A 26984-nucleotide genomic window follows, 5' to 3' on the forward strand; every position below is an offset into this window, starting at 1 on the left:
AGAGAGACTTATTTTGAAAATCAAATAAAGGCATCAGAACAAAAAGTGAGATTGATTGTTTATTTCAGTAAGCAGCCAGTTTTCTATCACAATGACAACATGGCTTATGTTTTAGTTAAATGTGAGGGAAGAAATTAGGCACAAAATGAAAATTAAAAATAAACTCCAGATACAGGCTTAGTGTTCAAGAACATTAGGGCTAACTTTAAAAATGGAGAGTCTACATTTTATAGTCAGTATATATGTTTTAAATACATATGTAAAGTATATACTTTATAGTAGGTAAATACTGTCTAAACATTATCACATGGAAACACTGCATTTAGAATTTATTTTGACTCCAGCAACAATTTCAGATATGCCAAAAATACCCATGGCTAGAAAGATGATTTTACAAGTCAAGGAAAAGTTTTAAAACAGAAATTACACTAACTTTTATCTTTAGTCTGTCCAGAAAGTATAAGTTTGTAGTGTTTGGGGCAATTTCCATAATATGAAATTGGGGCCATTGACCAATTAAATAGAATTTCAGTGATTGAATCATGTCAGCTACCTTCTCCAAAGACATGTCTTGAGCTTTTTTTCTCTACTATGAAGGAACTTACCTTTTTCTGGTTATCTGTTTTTCTTAAAAATGCTTATTAATTTATACACCATCACAATCAATACTTGCATGTAGTCATAAGGACAAATTCCAGCATAATTGCAATTGTTAAATTGGAATGCTTCCTTACGTTTTATTTTAGAATTTTAAAAAATCTGCTTGTGAGATGTTTTAAACTGACTGGAGTCAAGCAGGCTGAGAGGTCTTCAGACTCTTCCTCGTGGTCCAGGAGTCAAACCCCCAGAACAGCAGTTGGCTGATGACTTCCGTCTGTACAGACAGCATGAGGTCCATAAAACCCACATGTGATTTTAAAAGTTTTAACTTTAATAACCTTGCTTGTGTCATAACTCAGCCAGACTGGAACATAATCCATACTCTTAGGGCCCCAGTTGTTCTGACTGGTGAAGAAAAGGAAGAAAGTGGGAGTCCATGAGAATGAGTGTAGAGCTGGCTCTTCATTGGGGGTGCTTATAGGAAAGTAGCCAGGGAAGTTCTAAAACAGTACCCCGTTATTTGGAACATGACAGCAAGCCAAGGAAATAAAAGGTTTTAGACAATGTAATGATTTACAGCAGCATTTCAGCTAGTCATAGAGATTTAGTAATATATTCACGATCCCTTTTCTTTTAAAGTGAGGTGGATATTTAAACAAAAACAAAAAACAATACAAAGGCAGTGTCAAGATGTTAGTTTCACAAATATTCTGGGATCAAACCTCTTGGACCAAAGCTCCTGGACCAGTAAAAGAGAGGTATCAGGGGCATGGAATTAGAAGCCCAGAGATCCTCTGGGTCAAGCAATTGACAATGTTGCAGCTACTTGGAAGGGACTTGTGACGTTGAGGTGTCCCACACAAATGGTGTAGCTACTGGATTTCACAAGGCGATGCTCTTTCTTACATTTTTGCCCACCAATGTTTTGCCTGTGATGGTTTCCAGTCGTGCTTGGGTTGAGCTCAAAAAACGGGTGAGATTTAGCTTCTAGATAGAGTACAGCTGCTTGAGCACTCAAACAGTGAGCGATTGCTGGAGTCCGTATTTGAACATTTGGTGTCTCTGTGGTAATGTGCAAGTGTTTGTCTCTGTTGAATCAGAGCTCATTCGACTTTCAGTAATTGAAGTTTACTTTCTTATACCATGACAGACACTTGTTTGGAAAAGACTCCATAAGGAAAATGCATGGCAGATCATTGTATATGTTAGATATCTGGAGAGCTACTTTTTAAATTATTTTAAGATAATATTTCAACTTTTTATCTATAATATTATTCATTAATGTTTTAAAGGGCTTATGAATCCCACATAAAACTTTAACAATTTCACGTAAAGCTATTGCAAAACCAAACACATATGCATGTGTAATATACATGTATGTATATTTAAGAAAATGTAAAATTTACAGATTATAGCAGCTTCTTTTACTCCCTTAAGAAAAGACTGTCTCGAGTAGGACTGACTGATAGTTCAAAAGGTTTCTAATCTGGATTCTGTGAGTTCTGCTGTTAAAAGTAATCATTATCATTATAAATATACCTAGAGATTTGCTTATTAGTGTCATTATATAGTTTTTATCTGGACGTAGAGAATGATTTAAATTCTATATACCTAAAAGAGGGCAAGCATATTATGATTGACTACCAGGCAATAGTAATTATAATATTGCAAAACACATCCAAATGAAGAGAATATACATATGTGTTCTTACTTGAAAAATAGACCAGTTATAAAATTCACTTCTTGAGGGCCTACATTCTTTTGTTAATTCAGATCCTTTATTTCTTTTCCTGAATTGCAGAAATGTTTACTCATTAGTTTTGGAATTTTGACAGTTGTTCTTTATTTTGCTTAGGTACCAAAAACATACTGTCTTAGAAAACTGCATGATGAGTCCCTCATTTTCAGTAATATCACATTTATATTGGACAAAAAACTTCCTGCAGATTCTGGGTTAGAGTCCACACTGGCATTGTGGCTGGGGTGGTAGCTCAGTGGTAGAGCACTTGCCTAGCATGTGCAGGGCCCAGAGTTGAATGCCCTGTACCATAACAAACACCTGGCATTATACCCGCTCTGCTAGGCTTTACGTTGCTCTAGGTTAACACAGTGGAGTAACTTCCCGCATCTCTCCTTCTCTTGCTCCTTCCTCCTTCTCTTCTTTTTTCTTTCTTTCTTTTTCTTTTTCTTTCTTTCATTCTTTCTTTCTTTCTCTCTTTCTTTCTTACTTTCTTCCTGTGTATTTTTTCATGTTTATTTACCCTGCCTGTTCCTACCACAGATCTTTGAACTACAGATTGGAAGTTCTTTGCAGATTTATGCTATTTTTAGAAAGCACTATATTTTTATACATAGTGGTGAATGGGAACAGAGTCCTCTCTTATTCGTAATCCTTGCTTTCTAGTGGTGCTGGAATCCTGGTCTAGTAGCGTCAGACTTGGTTTCTCCCTGAGCATGCTTCCCGCTGGCTTTCATTTTCACTGTTGACTATTCCACAGGATTCTCTTTCTTTTTGATTTTTGGTGACTCTGATTCTTCAGTTATACAAGTGCAAAGAATTTTAATGAAAAATATGGATAATCCAAAAATCACTTTACATGCTTTATGGATCTGTAAGTAAACGTTTTATATGAGCAGGTGGAGAGATGAGTTGTGCACGTATGAGCTACAAATGGGAAGGCAAATTAAACTTTTGTTAAAAGTCACTTGTAACTCAACCTAAAACACACACACACACACACACACACACACACAGAGTTGTAGAATTAAGCATACTACTACCCAGTGGATCTTCACTGTAGTACCCACAATGCCTGACAAGGAACATGGCACAGGTTCCTACTTAGTCCAAGTTTGTTGAATGAATAAGGGAATGCAATTACTTTGACACAGCATAACATTGTCGAAGATTTGTCCTTAATTTGAAGCACTGAATGTTGACTCAAGCTTTTGACCCTGACCTCCTGTCCTTCTGCAGCCTGACCAGGTGTTAGAAATATGCTGTTGTCTCTCTAGTGCAAGAAACTGAAAGAGTAAGCAAAAAGCTGTAAAGTATGATAGACACCATGAAAGGGAAAGAAACTATGCAAAAGGAAACAATAACTGGGATGAGAGAAAGGAGAAAAGAAAGAAAGGAGGAAAGGAAAAGTATATAAATATACACAAGATAGCTAAGATAATTGTACTGCTAATTCCTGTTGGTTTATGGAAAGGAACAATTAATGCTTAACTTTATTTATTTATTTTCCTTAATTTTTTGACCAATTTTGCATGCCTATATCTGGTAATCTGAACAGCTAATTTGAAGATAACAATATGCAATATAACAACCATTGTTGATTTCCTGTCAACTTGTTTTGAAATTATTTATCATTTTTAATGGATTTTTAAAATTTTTATTCTCTTTAAAATAAAAACAAAAAATGTTTTCTGTCCCTCTGTGGCTCTTGGAGGTCTGTTAGGGAAAGAGAGGTGTTTTGTCACCATTAATTTGTGAGCCTAGCCTGGCAGGAAGTTTTATAGACCTAAGACTTGAAATAGTAGATGTTAAAAGCAGACCTATTCATTTTATTTTATCGGTTACACATGTCATGTGAATTTTCACAGAGAAGACCAAATAATGTCTACAATGGCCCTGATATTGTTGAAATATTTATAATCACTTAAGTACTACTATGTGCCCATTCTTAAAAATTTGTAAATTTTACTTCTACTTGATTTGTAAATCTACATTTATTGTGGTGCAGTTTTTCATCTTTGATTAAATTAGTATAGGTATAATAGAATCCTGGGAAAAGTTCTGTTTTACCCTTAATAATAATTCATTTTATGTATATCATATATTTACATTGTAAAAGCAAAGGACTTTATGCTCTAGGGAATAGAAAGATTCTAAGCACAATTTTCCTCTCCCACCAAGCTGTGCCCTTGTACAGAGCGGGTTAGCGGTGATGTCAAAGAGTTTATGTTTATTAGCCATGTGTGTCTTTGGAACAGTCACTTCAGCTACTGGTTTTAGTTTTTTTTAATTGTTATAACAAGGAAAATTTCCATGTTATAGAACTTAGAGTAAATTTTTTAAATAAAGAAAATTTAGCAAACTGTAAACTACAATTTAGCGTTATTAAATGTCCCAGATATCCTTAAAAAAGAGAGGAAAATCATACACTTATAAATATATTAAATGCTTTATTGTTTATTGTAGAAAGTACCATAAAAATGTAAAATAATAGCAAATATTATATTATATGATGCTGTAACTCTTACAATCTGCTTTCTGTGATAACGCAGAGGTTAAAGCAATGGACTTGGCCAGGATGTGCCAGTGGGAGAAATGGGATTTGAACCCAGGCTGTCTCGTTCCTCTGTTGTGCTTATGGTCCCACAGTCTTGGAAAGTGAGAGCCTACCTCTGGGTCTAATCTGGAAAAATGGCATTTTAAAATCTGGTCTAGGGAAGTGCGGAGAATTCAAACACGTGGAGATAGAGTTCTGGCACGTGGCAGAACTCGGGGGCGTCTGAGGGAAGCTTGAGGACCGGAAAGGCCGGCGCAGGGTTTGAAATGTGTGTACAGTGGTGTGACAAGTGAACGGGCGATGAATTATAGGTTCTGATAGTTGGGTCAGATCAGATTGTGGAGCCTTAAATGCCAGTGGATGCAGTTTGAGTTTGATTTGGTGGGCAACAAGGTCCCATAGCCAGTGCTGTGAGGCACTTACAGAACCAAATTCAAAGCAGGACTCAGGGCCCAACCTGAGGTCTGAAACAGGGATACGGGAGGAAACCTGCCCACCTGAAGGCTGCCTGAGAGAAGGCGCAGCCGTGATCAGCTCTCTGGAAGAAAATCCCTCAACAGGAATGATTGCAGGAACTTGAGTTCGAGATAAGCCTTATATTCAGAATGCCAAGACACATGGTGTACGCAGCCTGTTGGAAGAAGCACTTCTCGCTGTCAGTGTTGAGCGGGGCAGAGTTTGCAAATGGAATGCTACGGAAAGGAGGAAGTGTGGTAGAGTTATGTTTGTAAAAAACCAATGGGGCTCAAGGATATGAGGTAAAAGAAAGTGGAGAAAGGCCATGTAGACAGGAATTCAGCAATATTTTGACCGAATGAATTATTTTCTTATGAGAGGAAAAGAAGAGATAGTGACTCTGGTCTCTTTTGTTTTATTTATTTATGCCTGCTTTGTTTTGTCTTTTCCTTTTGAGACAGGGTCTCACTTTGTAGTGCAGACATAGTCTTGAACTCACTATGTAGCCCAGTCAGGTCTCAAACTGGTGGCTCTCTTCCTGCCTCAGCCTCTTGAGTGCTGGGATTGTGGGTCTACCCCACCATGCCTGACTCACTCTGGCCTTTATTATTCTCTATGCTGAGGAAAATGCTCCTTAATAATTTTGACAACTTCTCAAAAGCATGAGTATCATGAATTTTTAATTATATTCCTCTCTGCAAGTTTTCCTTCTGGGAGTATAGAATGGTTGTAACTCAAAGTCAGACATGCATGGCACCATTACGCCAACCCTGCGTTTGACAGCTGTCAGTTTCCCCAGCGTACCTGGTGGTCAGAATAAAATGCAGGGCCTGTCTCATCCATCTTTCTTAGAAGCAGCTCGCAAGCTCTCCCCAAGGCCATGCTGTGCTCCCACTCTCCAGGGATCAAGAGCGCTGTGGCATTGATGAATGCAAAGCAAAGCAAAGTCACACTTTCTGGGTTCTTATTCTAGTGCTGTTGCCAGCTGCATACGACCTTGATTAAAAATATTATGCAGATACTTGCCTTCACCTTGCCAAATTAGATCAGAGGGAACACTGGCCATGCATTTTTTTTTTTTAATTTGGGGAGCACATGCACAGTATGAAGCCTATCTCTTGGTGCTGGCTTTATTTTGACAAAAGTAACCATCCTGTTCTAGTAATTTCCTTCACCTTAAATTTTATAGGACAGAATTCAGTGTTCAAAATGTTGCATTTTATTGTGTAAGTTTGGGCAGACTCGATAACTGCAGTGGAGAGAATCGGAGGAGACAAACCTGGGAGAGAGGAAAACACAGGATAGAATAGCGCCTTTGCACCTGTGGCACATGATTGTCATCTTAGTTTCTATACAGTCAAACCAAGAGAATGGAGAAAGTGATTGCTAAGTGCACTTGAAATAAAACCTTCTAAGACTCTGCACTTAATTTAACCGTGTGTTGGCCTGGAATTTTGCAAGGAGAAACAATATAATACAGGACAGATGTTTTATAAGATTATTTATAACAGTCACCCAAAGAATCATATACAAAAGAGAGTGCAGGAAATCTGTCCACACACTAAAGACCAAAGAATCCAGCTGAGGGCCTGGATCCCACAATAATGTCTTACATAAGTCCAGCTGAAGACCTGGAGCTCATAATAGTGCCTCCCATGAGTCCAGCTGGAGGCCTAGAGCCCATGACAATGTCCCATGCAGGACTGTTTTATGGATCTGCGCTGGGAAGGCCCACAGGTCAGTGGTGGAAGCTGGAAAGTCTGTGCCAGTGGGATGAAGTGTCTGCACTAACAGGCTGAAGGATCTGAACTGGAGCCAGAAAGCAATGCTCAAAGTAAGAACCAGAGCTCGCCCAAAAGGTACCACAGCCATCCTCAGCAACAGTGAGGTCCCCAGCTCCTCCGATGATGATGAGAAAACCTGAGTTTCAATCAGGAAAGCCAACATGACAAGCTTCTCCAGGAGACTGAGCAGTGCACCATCTTCTTCTCTGGAGCTAGGAAACAATGCTCAAAGTGAGGACCAGAGCTCCCCCAAAGTGAACCAAAGCCATTCTCAGTGACAACAAGGTCCCAAGCTCCTCCTCTGATGAGAACAACCAAGTTCATCAGAAAAACCAGCATGATGAGGTCCTCCACCAGAATAGCCCAAGAGAACCAACAGCTCCCTAACAGCTTCCCAACAGCTTCTACCAGCTCCCAACAGCCGGTCCTCTTCCTCTCCAGGTCTGCCTCTTACGCTACCAGCTACAGCCCTCAGGTGGGCCTCCCACACCCAGCACCATACCAGTTCAGTTCAGCTGGGTATCACAAGTTGAGCACCAGTTGTTAGTCCACCACAAACCATATTGTAAAAGTAGGAGAGTAAGATGGAAAGAATTCAGTCTCTACCACTGACTGCTATGTAAAATAGAAAACGAACTGCTTTATCCTTTTTTAAAAAATTTGAATAGTACATGTATGCAGTACAGAATGTTTATATTCTTGATGTGTAGTTGGAACATGTCCATAACACATCTTAATTCCTTTTTCATCTCCTTTTCCTTCCCTCTTTCCCTGCTCCCTTTGTCTGTTGATCCCCTTTCTATTTGAGAAAGATTTGCCCTAGTACCTTGTATTACCTCTCTTTTATTTTGGTCTTTATTTATAATTAGAGTTGCTCATATAATAGGAGCCATATAATATTTAAGCTTGTGTGTCTGATTTATTTCATTCAATATTATGGTCTCAAAGTGCATTCATCTTCTTACAAAAACTCAAGCTTGCTTCTTTGTGGCAGAGTAGTACTCCAGTGTACATAAATATCCTGTTTTCTTTATCCGTTTGTCTGTTGATGGACATATAGCCTACTTCCAATATTTTGCTATTATGAATTGTGCTGTCATAAACAGGGATATTCATGTATCACTGTAATATGATGTTTTTAAGTTTTGGGGAAGATGCCTAGATAGGGAATAGCTGGGTCAAACGAAATTTCTAGTTTTAAATTTCTGAGAATCTCCACACAAAGTTCCCCAGTGGCTGTGTTAGTTTACATTCTCACCAGCAAGGTAGAAAAGTTCTTTTTTTAATCCTCACAGACTTGCCAGCATTTTTTAATGATTTCATTTCTTGATGATAGTCATTTTCTCTGCTGTGAGATGGAATTTCAGTGCTGTCTTAGTGTGTATTTCTGTAATGGCAGGTCCCTTCCTACACGTATGCCTTCAAGAATTTTACCTACTTCATGCTCCAGCAGATTGTTTCTGTCTTAACATTTAGTTCTTTGATCTATTTTGACTTTAGTGTGGGACATGGTGAAAGGTATAGGTCTAGATATATTCACACGTGGGGATGGTCATTTCTCTCAGCACCATTTGTTAAAGAGCCTGTCTTTCCCCCAGTGTATATAAAACTAGATTGTGTTTGCACACAATTAAAGCAAAGTACCTAACATTAAAAATATTCTCCAACATGAAAACATTTAGGGAAATGAAAATTTATTTAAAAGTACTTGTCCTTAACATTAGCCTGTTCTTTGGACCCTTTCCCTTAGAATCTTGAACTTCTTTGCCATCTGCTAGACGTGCATGTGTTCATCTTGATTTACCTGGGACACTTTAGCTCTAATGTTGCCGGGGTGACATGGTGAGTTTTCAAGAATTTTCCATCCATATAAGTGTATGTTTGTGTCCTTCCTTTCAGCCATAGTAAAAAACAACATGCATTTCAAAAAATAATTTTCGAGGGATTCTTTCCAGCAGGAAAATTTCTGTGCACATATTTGTTTTCCTGTGATGTAAAATGCAGACAAATCACTACGTATACACTCATCCGACAGTCAGATGGCAGATGGAGACTGCAGCTCTGAGAAAGGAGCGCAACCCAAATCAATAACACCTGTAATGGAACTCCCATGCCAAAACCCAGAACACAGACATCCAGAGAGAACCAAATGTTCTTCTGTAATGGAGAGTGATTTCAGCAACTGAGCACTCATTGAAAGTAAATGGATTTCTTAAATGATGACAGAAAAACAGAGGGAGGGTTAAAACAAGACTCTAGTATATAGAGCTGCCCTTTCCCCTCCTGAGAAATAAACAGTACACTCAGCTTTATACTATATGTGACTTTGAAATTAGGAAAGCTAAGGGTAGTTATGTACTATCTTCATAATAATAAATACTTATTGCACACTTAACGTGTAGGAAACACAAATGGTTCTATAAATGCAATAAGGTATAAGAACATATACATCCTTTTGCCCCACTGAGGGACATTATAATTTTGGGAATTGTATGATGAATGATTCTGAATGAGTGGAGAATAGGTCAAGGTGAAATTGGATAGTTAACAAAATTATGTGAAAGACACTGAACTTGAGTTGGACCTGCAGATAATTTAAATTCCAGTAATATGGGATTGCCTAAGTAAATGCATGTATATTAATGGATTGTAATAACACCATTACAATGCTTTTGATAGTTAAAGGTATTATAAAGTATATATAATTCAATAAGTTTTATGAATTGTATTCCTATAACATTGGTGTGTGTGTGTGTATATATATATGTATATATGCATATATATGCATATGTATATGTCTTTATAAGAAAATAGCAGAAATAAATTTTTCCAAATACCAGAACATGGGGATAGACGTGACATCTTTTCACCTTTTGGTGTTTCCCAAGAACTTTCAAATGACCAATTATTTGAAAAAAGTTAATCATCTACTTTAAATTTTAAGAGATAATAAAGGCATCACACATTTTGTGTATTTCTTAATGAGTGAATCATTTCTTTAAATAACCACTGAAGTTACTGAATACCTAGCGTAATATACTAGTTGGTGTCAGCCGTCTCTGCATCTCGCCACTGTAGATAAAGCGTGTCAGGCACCTACTGTGTGTCAAGTTTTTTTTCTTATTGCTAAGAAATACTAAAAAATACACAACATCCTGTGCCATCATACAGCTCACATTCCAGTGGAGAGTTAATGATAATAAAAGACACTAAAAATATGCAGTTCCTCCCACAGGGGTAAGTATACAGATGAAGTGGCATAGACTGTGCCGGGCTGTGCTTTCAAATGTGGTGCAGACTTCCGGAGAAGGTAGGCTGGAAGCAAAATGTGCACAAAGCCAGGGAGCCAGCTGACAGCTATGGAGGGCGAGAAATCATTGAGGGAGGAAGGAGGTACAAGAGTGCGCAGGAAGTGTACAAAGGATGCAAATGTAGAGTCAAAAAGGCAGGGGTAGGTGTAACGAGATGCTGTGTCATGATTTGTGAACCTTTGTGAAAACTTTGACTATAAATTTGATTTAAAAAAAGAAAAGAGAAAGCCATTGGTGGGCTTTGGCCAAAGAAGTGACTTTTCTTAAGGAAAAAAAAAAAAGAAAACACCAACAGAAAATGAAGATGTGTTAGGAAATTCTTGGAGCAGGCGGTGAGGGTAAAAGACTGAGGATGGCGTGGGCTGATGTGGAAGGGGTGGGAAGCGGGAGATGTGATTGCGACTTTACCATCAACAGGAACGCTGGGTTGTTGCCGTGTGAAAAAAAGGGAAGAATCAGGAACTACCTGCATATTTGGCTTGAACAATAGGAATCATGTAGTTGTAACTTACTAAGAGAGGGTAAACTCTGATACAACTTTTTAGTTTTTATGTGTTTGTTTGGTTTGGTTTTTGCTATTTGAAACCAGTTTTAAACCTATTGATTTGGAAATGCTTATTTACTATCCAGTTAGGGTGACTGAGTGGACTGCTGAATAGTCTGGAACTGACGGGAGAGTTGTGAGGCTGGAGGGTACCTCTGGATATAGTCACTCTGAGATGGTATTTAAAGCTATGGATGATGGTAGAATCTCTGGAAAGATGAGTGCTACTTGTGCAGTAGAAAAGAAGCTGAAAGGCTGACCTTGGGAGCGTTACAATATATCGGGTCACTGAATTGAGACAGAGGCTAAAGAGAAAAACACGGACTGCCAAGAAAGGAGAAACCAAAAAGTGAATGCCTTGAAATCATCATTTCTTCTCTAATTTTAAAACAAACCCCAAATGACCATCAGTCTTCCAGAAATGAAGTATACTTTCTCACTGGGAAGCAGAAAAATAACTGGGTTCCTTGAGTAAATGCTGATATTGTTGATCTTATTTGTTGTGCTGTTCTCCCTGCGTTCTATCACATACATAATTATCTCTTACTGCTCCGAAAATAATAAAGGTAGGCTATGTTGGCAAGGGACAAGTTCGAGTTGATTTGTATCCCATAAGCATTCCATGAAAAATGCAAAACTTTAGAAACATGCCTAGAGATTCATTCGAACTTGTTTGTTCAGTGTTCTAGTATGTCAAGAAATAGACATGAACAAATAATATATTGGGAGACTTGGCTATGGGTCTGTTTTATGTTTCTACTACTTTTCATTTTGTTTTAAAGTCTTGGGATATGGAAGGTTATAAAATATAGAAAAATCTGCTAATGCACAGAGATTTTAATTGGAAATTAATGAGATAAGATTAGAAGAAGTAAAATAATAAAAGTCAAGTGCCAGAGACACCATTTATTAAATTAGAATGCCACTGGAATGTTTCCTGGAGACCCACAGGAGCAATATGTATACACATAGGTGTGTTCTGAACTGAGAACACTGCCACATTTAGCCTGAAGTGGAAGCTGCATGCAGTAGTGATGTTTTGATAGAACAGAAAAGCATAGAAAGTGAAAGTGTTTTTCCCGAGGCAAAGAGCAGGCTCCATGCTTTCTGAGGTGGTAATCAGAAATGACTTTACTAAGTTAAAGGCGGGTGTGTGATGAAAGGCAAAAGATAAACCACCCTCAGCTGTCTGGCGGCAGACTTTAGAATTGTGTACGTTTTGGAGTAATTTTTAAATCTAAAGCAAACATTCTCTTCTTAATTATACTAGGCAATTACTAATTATAGTTTTGGTTTCATTTGGAAGATGACATATTTTGTCTCACTTCTTTATAAGCTTGATTTGTGTCTTTCCGTGGCATTTCAAGTGTATATATTTTAATCAGTTAATATTAAACATTATTTGCTCATCCCAATGAGGACTTCAGCCTTTCTGAAAACACTTTAGAAACATAAGGAATGAGAGTTTATCCTTGCTAAAAAGTTACTCTGGTTTCCTTCCCTCCTTGCTGTTCCATGGGGATCGGTCCCGTGTGGGGGCAGAGACTTGTATTGAGCAGTGTAAGGATTCTGAGAGAGCTACTGCCAGTTTCAGGATAGACCTTGGGCCAAATTCTGAGCTTTAAATCCAATGAGGAAGTGTCTTATTAATATCTTACTTGGTTATGAAAAGTAAGATTACCCCAGACAACACTGGATAGAGCTTGTTATGGAGGCAAAACTGTCATCCCTTTTGCCCAATGCTAGGACTTCTGCTTTACTACTTGAAGCAGAGTGGGAGTGGTGTCTACTTACAAAGACACAGTTTTTTTAAGAATGTGGTGAGGCAACAATCTGATCTCTCTTCTTTTTTTTCAGAACAGTGAATTTAAAAAAAATTCTTAAGAAATTCAGTGAATGAATCATATATTAACTTATGTCCCATCTGAGAATTGGTGTGGTTCTGTTTTTTTTTTTCCTTCACCAAATGTCTAAGCTCCTGATGGCTTGTGTAGATGTGCAGTAGATACAAATTTAAGATCATGTGCACATTTCTTGCAGCATCCGTAGCTATGATAGTAATTTTCTATTTATAGAGTATGGCTTTCGTGTGCTTGATGCTACTGATTCTGGAAAAAGCAGAGGAGTAGTAACATACTGAGATGGATTGATAAACACACTGTATAGTTTCTTATGTCTATTGCCACAGGTGTGGGTGACTAAAATAATTATATTTTCAAAAAGTTTATGAGTAAAGAAAAATGCTATATGTATTTTAACTCTTTGTTTACAAATGTTTCAAAAGCTTTTCATAAGATCTGGTTAAGTATAAGATGAGCCTGAGGACCTGGGCTGTGAATTATGAGTCCAATTAGGAAAGGCTGGAGGAGTTGGTGGTTTACAGCTATGAGCTCTAGTTGGACATGTTGAGATTATAAGTGTGGATGGATGTCAAGGCAGCAGTAACCAGCAAGAAGTTAAAAATGTATGTGGATAACTCACCAGTCAGCTTAGGAGCTGAGAAGCAGATTTAAGAGACAGTCACTATATGGACCATATTGGGCTACTATAAAAAAAAAAAACATAGATACAGTGAATTAGTCCACATAAAATTTGATTTTCACACAATTCTGGAGACCAGAAATGAGAGCTCAGGTGCCAGCATGGTCAGTTTTGAGTGAGGGCTCCCTTCGGGGTATTTAGGCAGCCACCTTCTCCCTGTGTACAGAGATGGGCCACCATCTGTGGATGCCTGTGGTGGGGGCTGGTGACAAAGAACAGTGGGGGGTTCTCTGCATGTAAGAACTGCAGTGCTAACAGGTCAGGGCCCCCCTTAGGGTCTCACTATACCTTGATTGGCCCCTGCTCTGCATTTCACTATGTTGGGCTTAAACAGAAGGATTTGTCAGAGGGTAGGAGAATGCAGTTCAGTCCATAAGAACAGCCAAAGGTAAAGACTAGTAGAATCACTGATGCTTTCAGTAAAAACCAAACAGAGAAAAGCCTGAAGGAAAAAACTTTTATGCTCAAAAATGATGAGATTAAAGAAAAGCATTGACTCTGTGTTATTAATTATCATCATGACAGAAGCACTTATATAGTGTAATAACAATATAAAGGTCTCTAGAAAGACATTGTTCCACTTAGAAAGAAAATGAAAACACTGGCAAAATCCATCAATATAACCTTATTTAGAATTTTGCAAAAAAAAGCCAGAGTTGCAATAATCCAAAGAGTGTTCATTCGAGAAGACTCTTTGAAGTAAGAATGGAGGTCTGCGGTGTTTCTTACCTCCTCTCTCCCCAGAGTCATCCCTCTGTTCCTCGCTCCACGGCAGCTATGAGAGCATCAGCTCCCTGATCACAGTACCTATGGAAACTAGTAGCCAATCAGCCGCTGCTGAGCAAAGAAATTTGGAACTCCTTTAAAGGCTTCACAGAACTGTCACTCTTTGGCATATGCTTGGAAAGCCCCATTACAGGACCTGTTTTTGTTTGACCTAATTCGGGGGCCACTCAGTAAAGAAAGCGCTGTCACCAAGGAATTTTTTGTGAGGAGGGAAAGAAAAAGAGAAAACCTCAGATGCAATTATTAACATTAAAACAGTATAGCTACCTGAAATAGTAACACTTGGGCCACACAGTATCTTCCAGACTAGATACTTAAAGAAAATCTGAGGAATCAGAAGTCTGAGAGATGTGGGCATGTCTACCTACCTCTAGGAGTCTAGATTCCACAGCCATATGTGGAGCACTGTGAGCAATGCCAGAAAGCAACTCACAAGGCCTTCCCTTCTCAACTCTTGCTTTTAGGCTTTGTGGACATAAGTAGAGCAGCCTAAGAAAGTTTGAAAATGATGGAGTTTGAAGATCTTTCTCCCGCACACTCATAGAGTCCCTCTTCAAAGCTTGAGAAGTGTATTGACCCAAAGCATTTTAGGAAACTTATGTCTTATCCTTTGCTACTCACTCTGACAACTAAGCAGAGACTTTAATGATCATCCATGATAAAGAATAAGCTTTCAGGATTAGTCTAGCAGAGTCATTAAACAAAGAACAGCAACAAACTGTAGAGGGAGGACATCGATTTCTTAAATTGTCCGGTTTTCAAAAACCACAATGACAAATAACTCAGCAACACAAGCACCTGCCTGGCAAGCACAAGGTCCTGAGTTTGACCCCTGGTATCAAAAAAACCAAAAAAAAAAACAAAAAAAAAAACCCAAAAAACAGAAAAAACAACGACCACTAAATATTATACATAAAGGAAGAGAAATTATTGCTCATATACAAGTTTAAAAAATGATCAGAAGAAATCATCCTTTAGGAAGAACAGATGTCAGTTTTAATAGCAAATCACTTCATATGATTATTATAAATATATTCACCAAAGGAAGGAAGTCACATGTGAAAAACTAAAAGAAAATATGAGAATACCATGTTACAAAATAGGGTATATTAACATAGAGATAAAACTTTTTATTAGCCAGCTAGACACCCTGGAGGTGAAAACATAATAACTAAAATGAAAAGTTCAGTAAGGCATTCTACAAATTTGAACTGGCAAAAGAAATAATGTGCAAAACTTAAATAAAGGTGTATTGGGAATGTCCAGTCTTGAGAATAGAAATTAAAAAATGAACAGAACCTGAGAAACTGTGAGGTGAGACACTCAGAGTGGTCCAAGATTCATAGCATGGGAGTCTCATAAGGAGAAGAGAAGAAGGGAGAGGCATTAAGAACATTTGAAGAAATAATAACCAAAACCTTCCCAATGTGATGAAAATCCTTAATCCACATATCCATGAAAATCAGTGAACTCCATGAAGGCTAAATTCAAAGAAATCCATGGCTGAACACAGCATAGTCAAACTGCCAAAAAAATAAAGAGAGACTCTTAAACACAGTAAATAAAATCATCTCATCATGTGTCAGAGATTCTGAATAAGATCAGCAGCCCACCTCATCAGGAAACATGGAAGCCAGAGTAAATGGTGATAGACGATGTGTTGAAGGAATAGGAATGGCAACCAAGAATTCTGTATCCTGCCAAACTATATTTTATAAATAAAAGATATTAAATTCTCAGATAGATAGAAATTATCAGTACTATGTATTCCTATAACAAAACAAAACAAAATAATACAAAAAAAAAATCTTTCAGGCTGAGATGAAAGAGCATTGGAGAATGAATGAAATCCAGTGAAGAAATAAAGAGCACTAATGGGTCAGGGATATAGCTCAGCGGCACAAGAGCCTGCCTGGCAAACACAAGGTCTAGAGTTCTATTCCTGGTAGCAACCACAACAACAAAAAGAGCACTAGTAAAAATAATCATGCTGTAAAAGACAGTATAAACATATTTCTATTTGTAACTCTTGCATCTCATTAAAAAGCAATTTCACAGTTTAAAATCCTTACTTGTGGATTGGTAGCATAGAAAGGTGTAATTTGTGTAGAAATAATAGCACAAATGGCAGGGTAAACAGAGCTATATTGGGGAAAGTTTTATATATTATGGTCTCAATCCTAACCAAATTACTATAAATTGTTAAAATACCACAGGCTACTACTAAGGAAATTATTCAAAAATATGTTTAAAGAACATTGAGATAATTGCAGTAATATACAAGGTAGTAATTGTTTGACTCACAATGAATGAGTAGTAATCAATGAATATAAGCACAAACACATGACATGTACAGAGAAATAGTAGATCTTTTCAAAAGTGAAATACAAATCAAAGACTGCAGTCAAAGAAAAAAAATTAAAGAAAAAGTTTTAAAATATTAGGAAGGTATGACATACCAGAACTTATTGGCTCATGTTGCTGCAGTACACCTAGAGAAACTTAGAGCTGCACATCTAAAAACAATTGTTACATTTTTTTTCTCAAATCGGTAATCTGACATTTCACCACAAAAAGCAAACAAACAACGACAAAACACAGAATAAACACAAAGCAAGGGCAAGAAAGATACTACTGATATTTTAAGATAAACGGATAAGCAGTTTTACTTCTATTTGCTACCTTAATTCCTTTTATCACACAAGGTAATATATTCCCAGTTATTGTGGATTAAGACGTATACATCTTTAGAGCCATTATTCTGCCTACCAAAAACCTATGAACAGCATATGCCAAGAAATGAGATAACCAAAATGAAATAGGTCAAATGTAGGAAGACAGACTTCTAAAACTTACCCAAATGGAAACAGAGAAATTATTTTCTCTTTGGAGAGCATTTTTAACTTTCCACAAAGTTATGGGCTTAACCCATGAATGTCACCTCCCTTAGTTACTCTTCTTGCTGCTGAGACAGAATACCCAACACCCAAAATTAAAGGAGGGAAAAGTTTGTTTAGCTCACAGCTTGTAAAGATTTCAGTCCATAATCGACTGACTCCAAGGCAGGGAGCCACATGGCAGTGGGGCAACGGTTCATGGCAGGCAGAAGATAGCAAAAACAACTAGAGAATTTTTAACAGCGTCTCTCTGCCCCTTTTGTATTCTGTATAGGCTCACACACCCTTAATAGCAGCATCACACATTTTAGATTTGGCTACCACTGAAAAGGCCCTATACCCACTCGAGGCTTTGGGAGGACATCTAGTCATAAGCCGTAACATCACCAAGCTATTAAGTAACAATTAAAAATATCCCTTCACAAATTCTTCCAAAAATGTAGGAGATGCTTTGCATTCTAAAACCAAGAGTTTACCAAGAATACTAGCAGCCAGTATCTCTTAGGAATGTCACTGAAAAAGAAACTCTAAGTCTCACCACTTATATACAAGATTAGGCAGCATAACCAGTGGGGTTTATCGGTAATAAAGGTTGATTCAATATCTAAAAATCAGTAAAGAAATGAAAAAACAGAACTATGAGATCATGTTAGTATGCACAGAGAAGAACTTAACAATTTAGAAATAAGTGTGAACTTCCTCAACCTGAGAAAGGACATCTATAAACACACAAAGCACATAAGATTAGTTGATTTCTTTAAAAATGTTTACATGGAACCAGGCATGGTTGGCATGGAACTATAATCCCAACACTGTGGGAAGTCTGGCAGGTGAAGCCCAGGTCTGAATCCAGCCTGGAAAATTTAGACTTTGCTTCTTAGAAAAAAAAAAAAAAAAAAATTGGATGTAACTCAATGCAAAGGCTCTGGGTTCAACCCCTAATATCCCTCCCCCCCCAAGAAAAAACAGTTTATATGGCTCTTTTCACTATTCGTACTTTTCTTGCAATAAAAATAAAATATATACCAATAGCCTTAAAAAGAAGTACATGACTCAGACCCTTAAATGAACAAAATATATTTGAACGACATTGAGGACCGCCCACCCGAATGAAAGGGCATTTTGTGTTCATAAATCAGAAGACTTACTATTGTGAAGCAGTATTCCCCAATCGGATATGGATATTTAATACAATTTCTATCAAAGTATAAGCTGTAGTTTATTTTCCAAAGTTGAAAAAACGATTCTGAAAATGACATGTAAATTCAAGGGATATAGCTGGAGGACTAACATTTCATGATTTCAATACTTACTCTCATGCTGCAATAAATAAAATTATGTGATCCTGGTGAAGAGTAGGATAGATCAATGAAATGTGACTTAAATTTGAGAAACTAGCCCTCACTTTTATGATCATATGGCTTTCAGTGCATGTTCCGAGGCAGTTCAGTGGTGAATGAAATAAGCTTTTCAAGAAATAGTGACAGAAGATCTGGATACCTGCATACAAAACAGGGATGTCCTGCCTTATTGCATACATGAAATTCGTGAAAAATGGATCATAAAATTAAGAGCTAATACTATGAAGCTTTTAAAATGAAGAAGTTAACTTTCCTAAACTTGAAGTAGACAATAGTTTTTTATATATGCCAGTAAGGATAAGTAACAAACATATGCTTGCTGTCAATAAACTTAAAGTTTTGTGTTAGAGAAGACATTGAAATAATGGACAACAGCATACAGATTGGGAGAAAAATATATCAAATTCTATAACAAATAAGTGACATATTTAGAATATAGATAATTATATGTTCTAATATCCACTATAACATAGTATATACAAAATATGTATTTGTCAATAAAAAGGGATATAATCCTGTTTGTAAGTAGTAGAGGATTTGAATAGATATTTCTTCAAGGAAAATATCTAAATGATCAATAAATATACTAAAAGTTGCTAAGTATAATTTGTCATCAAAACAATTCAAAACTGCTTCAAAATCAATACTGAAAATCAAAATTCAAATTGATACTACTTCATAAACATTGGGATGGCTTAAAAAGAAAATAAGAGATAATTCATGTTATAAAGAATATGGAGAAATTTACATATATTATACCCTAGGGAAAATACTTTGGATGCTTTGCAAAATAATGTGTATTTATAATTTCATCATACAGAAACCTAGATTTGATGGTATGCAGTTTATTTTAATGAAACTTTTATTTGTCAATGCCACAATTGGTTCCTTTGCTAAGAGGATGTTAAAGGGAAAAGGAAAATTAAAAGGAAGCTGAGATTGAGCCCGGATAACATGCAGTATCCTTTTATCAACATATCTTCCTGTACACCAGAGGAGAGAGGACAGGAGAAGGACGATCATCGGTGAATCCTGTGAGGATTGAAGTGGTTGAAGATGGTCAGGAAAAAGTAAAAGTGGAGTCATGGAAAATAGAAGTGAAACAGCATAATAAGATAATTTTATTTCATGTGAAAGACTGCAACTGTTTTTAATACTGATTCTTTGCTTCTAATTGTAATTGATTATGATACTATCAAATTAAAATGTGATTATCCAATTTATGTCTGTCAGTGCTTTTTCACCTTCCAACTTTGCATGGCATCCCAACCTGAGCCAGATTGGTCAGTTCTATGCTGATACTCTTTTTGAAAGTTACCACAGCCCAAATTTTCAACCTACATCCTTATATTCATAACAATTGTCTGTTCCCAGTCAAGTGTTCATAGGTGTTTTTTCTATTTATCTGAGCATGCTAATATACCAGGTGGAATATTAGTTTTGTGAATCTCCTAAATGTCCATGCCGGTTACTTACAAGGCTGGTATTATAATTTAAATATCTAAATATTCCCCCCAAATTCCATATATAGTTGGACACTTAAAACAAAGCCTGTTCATGAACTGGGCTCTAATAATCCTACGCATGCATCTCTACAAACACAGTATTTTTAAATTGTTTACAAATTCTTGTGAGGTATAGCCTTCCAGTCCAAAGCTATCAGGGCTGGGGATTTAGCTCATGGGACTGGGGATTTAGCTCAGCGGAACAGTGCCTGCCTGGCAAGCACAAGGTCATGAGTTCGATTTCTGGTACTGGAAAAAAAAAAAACAGTTCAAAGATATCTATTTGTTTTTAACACACTGCTTTACTGGGGACTACTGCTCTTATTATTACTATTGTTATTGTTGTCACTATTAAATACTTCACTAAGAATGCAACCAGGTTTTCTTTTTCCCTTTGACCATGACAGAGTTCTTAAATGTCATTGATCAACACCACTGGGTTGAAATATACTTTAAGAGAGAAAGCTTTCTTGGCTGAAAGTCCCTTGTGTTAATAATACATCCCTTCATGCTTTTCATTTCCTTTTAGTATGTGCAAACCTTTGGTCTATGGCTTTTATTCTTTTTTACAATGTGTACCAAACCCTGAACATATTCTTTTTGATAACTGAAGTGTATCTTCCTTCTCTCACACGATTCCTGCCCCTCTCTCCAATCTTTTCTAATCCATAACAACATGAGATGTTTTAAATCAAATATTGAGCCTATTTGACCACAAATTGGAGACTTCCTCTTTAAATAAAAATGTGTGTTGATGGATTTTGTGGTGTGCAGTTTAAGCGGCTTCTCGGCTATTCAATATGGACACTTAAATGCATTTAGAGTTTAGCTATCAGCTTTTAGTAGCATCAGCCTGTCTATTTCGTTCTTTTATTTACTCAACTATTATTAATGCAGCCAACAGTGACTTAGAATTAATTCATGGATATGAAACTCATTTGTCACAGAATTTGACAGATGTTTACAGTAACAACACAAAATCAGGATACTTCATTTACATATTTAACTTGGTGTTGTACAGTTGAATAGTAAAAATAATTCTTTATTTCTTAAAAAAGATTGAAACCGATTTAAGTTGGCACAGGTGATATAGATGATTATTTTATACTTGCCTCTTTTCATATCATTTTGTTGCAGGATTAAATGTAGTAAAGTCTGGGTTATTTTTTTGTTTTTGTTTTTGTTTTGTTTTTTTTTTGTTTTTTCTCCGGTACCGGGAACCAAACTCACGACCTTGCACTTGCCAGGCAGGTGCTTTTGCCGCTGAGCTAAATCCCCAGCCCCAAGTCTGGGTTATTTTAGAATGAACGCATCTTAACCTGCACTATCTCTGATGACCTAAAGTAGTTTTGAAGAGCCTGGCGTGCTATCTTTATTTCCCTGTACAAGTTTGATCTCATTAGTGATCTTCTGTGTCTCCACCCTACTGATGCGGTGGGGGCTTTGCTAATTCATACCATGCGAGATGGGACCACAGTGCCTATGTCTATGCACTTTACAGGTCACTAGCCTGTTGACTTGAAATTCAGTGCATCGTTCTGGACAGAGCAGTAGCCACACATCAGCATGAGAAGTGAACTAACCAAGAGCATTAAGACCAAAGCAAACACAGACAGTAAACAGCATAGCACTATTATATAAAGAAACAGCTGGGGGACATGAGGCTTCAGAGACACATGATTGACATATCCAGTAACACCCATTCATTCAGACTTCAGTGTGACACAGCCATGATTATTTTACATTGACCTTTCTGGCAATGAAAAACGTGCAATTTAGGAAGCCTGTATTCTATTACAGCTGTTAGCCCATGACTACACATTTGAAACATGCAAATTGTATAGCTGGATCAGAAAAGCCAGTTAATAAAGTACATTTTAACCTGCTAGTGGTTTTGTAAAAATGAAAGGAACTTCAACACTTAGTCTTATAACTGGTTAATCCTGAACACAATTAGATTTTTGATAACTGTCATTTTCTCACTGGCAATATGAACCTCAGCATTAAGTCTTTGACCACTTTCTACAGTCCTTATATTCTGAATGTGTGGATTTTTAGCTTTAACCCTTTGGAGTACATTTAGTACTAGGACTTTATAATAACCAATCTCCAATCTTTAAGGTATTCTTTTTTTTTTTGTTGTTTTTTTGTTTTTTTGGTTTTTTGGTTTTTCTCCGGTACCGGGAACTGAACTCACGACCTTGTGCTTGCCAGGCAGGCGCTTTTTGCCACTGAGCTAAATCCCCAGCCCCCTTTAAGGTATTCTTAAAAAGGAATGGAGAGGCTTGGCTAAATGTTTCAGGGTAAATATAACAGGAAGGCTGGATTGAATGCAGTCAATATGTTTGTTTACCATGAATGTTTCAAACCTTCGTATGTTGATCAACCTTTGGACTGACTGTCATAGGGAAGGAAAGAGGCGGGTCCCTTGCTCTCCCTCCCCATTTTTCGTAGAAAGCTCATTGGATTAACTTTCTGTAATATTCACTTCTCTCAATGGTATTTCAGTGCTTAGTCTCTTAGATAATATCCTTTGAACACATCTCCCTTGATGATTTATACATTTTTTTTTTAGTCTGGTAGATAGATGAGATGATTTATGGCTATAACTCTAGCAGAGTTCATGAAAAAAGGCAAGCCATTTTGGAATTACTTGAGTAAATTCATTTAAAGGAGCAAGAACAAGGGTCATTAACTTATTAACCACCAGGAAAACCTGGGAAATGGATGGTGTCACCTGCTCAGAAGTTACATTAAATTTACTGCTTTGGATCATGTGTGCATGCTTAACTCTTAAATTGAAATATTAACAATATAACTATGTTCTGTTTTCAGGATTAATGTTTACTTTGTGACTCAAGATCTTAAGGCACTAAGAATAAATTATAATTGTAAACTATAGATATTTGTCCTTGATAATATTTGTTATGCTTTCATAATTGCAATTATTTGTGTCTCTTTTTTCTCTACCACCCATGCTTTTAAAAGAACGAATGCATGCATTATTCTTTATTACTGGAGGATGAAATATTTTCATAGTGTTTTCTAAGTCAGCACATTTCATATCTTTATATTAACCAGTTGCTGATAACCAGAAATTACTTGATAATTAAAATGTAAGAAAAAGTAACATTTTTCTAATAACATTTTGGAAATTACATTTAAAATATTGTTTTTAATCTATATAAAATTGTTACTTGTTTTGTGTATAGACAGTAATTTTTTTCTTATATTTTATCCATGAGTACACTCTTGAAGAATTAAACCTAGAAGATGTATCTTAAGCCCATGCATGATTTCCACTGCCGTCACACTTTGGATTGTACTACAGTATAACATGAAAGCTGTAGTAACTGCCTTGACTGAATTTATCAGCAAGGATGTGAAATATCACCAAGGTTAAAAAGCTCGAGGAGCATCCCCTTAACCAGTTATAACCAATGTGTGGTAGCTGACTACTCAAATGTGCTTCCCAGTTTTTTTTTTTACAAAATTTATGCACAGTTGACTAACTTCAGTGCTCTTCAAAGTTTTTAAGTGAGTTTTTCATGAGTTTTTAAATGTCTGTTAATAGAAGAGATTGTGAATATAAAGTCACTTTTAGAACTCTTAAAGCAAAATAAGGGCTTGTTTGAAAGTTAATATTTTGATTCACTGTGGTGTACCTGTGCTCTCTTAATTATTGATTATGACCCTGTAGTCAAGGGATTTCAGGGCACAAGTGGTACCTGAGGACTACATGATCCATTCTATCACCACTACCGTGGAACATTTACTTACAAAATAATTGTTTGTGTTCTTCCTGTCCTCTTATTTTCATGTCACTTTGTCTTGTGTCTCTCTTGCTGTCCGTCTGACTGTCCCTATCCTGAGGAAAGTAGATCGGTAAAGAATTGAGGGAACAGTTTGGTCAACCTAACATTACATAGTAAAATGGAGCCACAGCACCAGTGCTTTTCTATTTTAAGACAAAGGAGCCTTTTGCGCTTCTCCCTATTAAGCGGAGATAGATTTAGGCTGCTCCATTTAAGAGCAGCCAGAGACCCAAGGACAACCCAAGGAGAGCACTGGGTAGCCTGGCAGGGATCGTGAGGAAAGGAAAATGGGGTGGTTTCCAGGGGAACCAAACACTATGAGAAAACTAGAGGTTGTAGACGTAGAGATGTGTCCAAGTTCTCACAGTGACCAAGAGGGAAAACTATAATTCAACCCTCCCCACCCCCTTTTGGTTAAGGGGTTGTTCAAAGCACGTGATCCTTCTGAAAATTTACCATGTGAGGGCTACTGACAGAAAGACCGAAGGAATAAAGACCGCAAAGAGGGCAGGGTGAAGGGACAATGATGTCTTTATGGGGACACCGTGCATTTGATGAGAGGAAGGATTGAAATATTAGAGTTTGAGTGTGGATGCAGGGAGAGTGTGCTTAGAAACCAAACAAGGAGCTTCCCTTACGTGGCAGGGAGGGAAACTTATTTGGCCTCCTGGAGACTGGGACTGGGCTGCCTCCAGAGCTGTAGTCTGTATCTTGCAAGGTTCTTTGGTTTTATTTTCGGCTTCTTTTTGTTCTTAAGTTGAGTGAGCCCCCACATATACAGACTAGGAGAATATACCCCAAAGTGCCTACTTACTACACCTTTTGAAAATTTGAAAAATGACAATACTTGATCCTTGCTCCTATGTGGTCCCAATTTTCAATAGAGATATTGAATAGCTGCTTCCTCTGGATAAGACAAGCCTACTCCCATCCACCTGGATCCACCCCAGCTGGCTTCATTTGTATTGCTTTCATGGCCTCTACAGGGATTTAGACTTTTTAATATTAAAGATATAGAAATAATCTGGTCTGAGACTGTAAGATAAGAGTTGTTCCACATATATTTATTAGTCATGTAGTATGTGTTAGATCAGTATCTAAGATTAGAAGAAGCAAACAAGCAAGAATAACCAAATCCTTCCCAGAGACTACATTCTTATATGGATGGCAAACAATAACCAAAATAATCAAATACTATATATATAGTGTGGGCAACGAGTTCTAAGCATTAAAATAAACCAGTCAAAAGAGCAGGATATACCCTTTGGCTACTATTTTAAATAGTGTAAATAAAGAAAAATCTCAGGAAGAAGGTGACATTTGAAGAAAATGAATGGACATTACTTGTGGATCTCTGAGAGAAAACATTTTGTGGGCTAAGGGAATCACTTGTAGATTACAGGAGACCAATATGGAGGACAGGAAGCAAAATGTGGGAGGCATAACAAGGGATAGATCTGTAATGCACTACAGAGGATTGCTAGCATCCCAGCTTTCATCGTCAGTACTGTAGGTCACTTTGTAACCATAAAGATGGGCCACCAGGGAGTGGAGTTGATGCTCTAAACTACACTTTGATGATGGGTATGATTTACTTTATCTAAATATCCTCTGATTCTTTCAGATACAAATAAGTAACCTATGATTCCTAAAGTACCTGCCTACTTCAGTGAAATAAATTGTTTATAAGGATGCAGGTAGGGCGCATATTATTAGAGAATGTAGGAATAACCAGGTTCTCATATGAGGTCCTTATTGAAGATAATTCCTCTTTCTGTTTGCTGAGTGGTGTTCCAGTTATCCATTCATTCATTGCCTCTCAGCTCCCAAGTCACCATGCATTATCTGCTCTGCTGTAAAAAGAGTTAGACCTTTTGAAACGTTTCTCCTTTTCGTTGGCCTTGAAATTAAGTTTTGTCAGTTTTGAAGGCTTCTCTTTCCGTGTCTGGTGCGATTGCAACTCGCTTTTTGGCTTCTGTGGCACAAAGGGCCATGTGAGAATGTCTAGCGTCACTCTGTGTCAGCCATGCACCAGATCACATAGTCTGGGGCGCTGCCTTGCTGTGTCTCTCCCAGCAAAACGCCATATACATTGAGTCTCCTGCTCTTCTGCTGGTGAGCAGAATCCAATGCCCTGACTTCATCTATGTGCACACTGTCCTTCTGTGACTTGCCTGAGGCTTATGTCCTGGTTGCCTAGCAACAGTCGACCAGCCCTGGTCAGAGAAACTCAGTGGACTTCTCTGTTACGCTTCAGCCTTACCTCATCCAAAGAGATCCGAATCCTGCACTTGGAGGGCTCTCCACATCCATCCAAGTTGTTGTTCCCTAGAGCCCTTTCTCTCAGGCCTAGAGTTTTACTTACACTTTCATGTGTGTGTACATTGGTTTATGCCTGTATAAATAATATACCCCTTGCCATACTCAAGATTACCTTTTCAGTATTTTCAAGGATGCCACTGAGTTACAGTTACCAAAGAACTCAGGAGTATGACAGATGGAGGAAAAGAGGCATTTTTGCTCTGCAAACCATTGTAAACTTAGCAAACAATAGAAAGGAGGAGGTTAAGTCAGGCCAATTCTTTTATTAAAGAATTTTTCATGCAAAGTACCAATTGCCAGAGAGAGACAAAGAGACAGACAGACAGAGAGACAGAAAGAGAGAGAGACAGAGAGACGAAGCAAACACCAATTAAATTCTCTCAGTATGTGATGGTTTAGATTGAGCTTGTCTCCTAAAGGGACATGGATACATAGGCTGGCCTTTGGGAAGTGATGGGATTATGAGTTTATAGCTGAATGCTGATAGGAAGTGGGGTCTCATCTGAATAGTGGGATCCCTAGGGGTGTGACCTGGAAGAGTTCATCTCCCTCCTTGGCTCCTTCCTTTTCTCTCTGCTTCCTGGCCACTCTGATGTAAGGAATTTTACTCAGGATCCTCTGCCATGTCTTTCCTGACTCCGAGCCTGGGACCATGAGTAAAAATAAACTTTACCTTTAAGATGTGGATATAGGTTATTTATCACAGTGACTGGGAAAATGACTAAGATGTAATAAACACACACACACACACAAACACACACACAAGC

General features: G+C 37.5%; 1 protein-coding gene across 1 annotated transcript in view; it reads left to right on the plus strand.

Annotated features, from left to right (window-relative positions):
* The window catches only part of Mdga2 (MAM domain containing glycosylphosphatidylinositol anchor 2), a 765137-nt gene that overhangs the window by 94350 nt on the left and 643803 nt on the right, over positions 1 to 26984 (plus strand). The window lies entirely within an intron of this gene.

Source organism: Chinchilla lanigera, unplaced genomic scaffold (genome assembly GCF_000276665.1).
Source record: "Chinchilla lanigera isolate Chin_1 unplaced genomic scaffold, ChiLan1.0 scaffold00008, whole genome shotgun sequence".
NCBI classification, from domain to species: domain Eukaryota; kingdom Metazoa; phylum Chordata; class Mammalia; order Rodentia; family Chinchillidae; genus Chinchilla; species Chinchilla lanigera.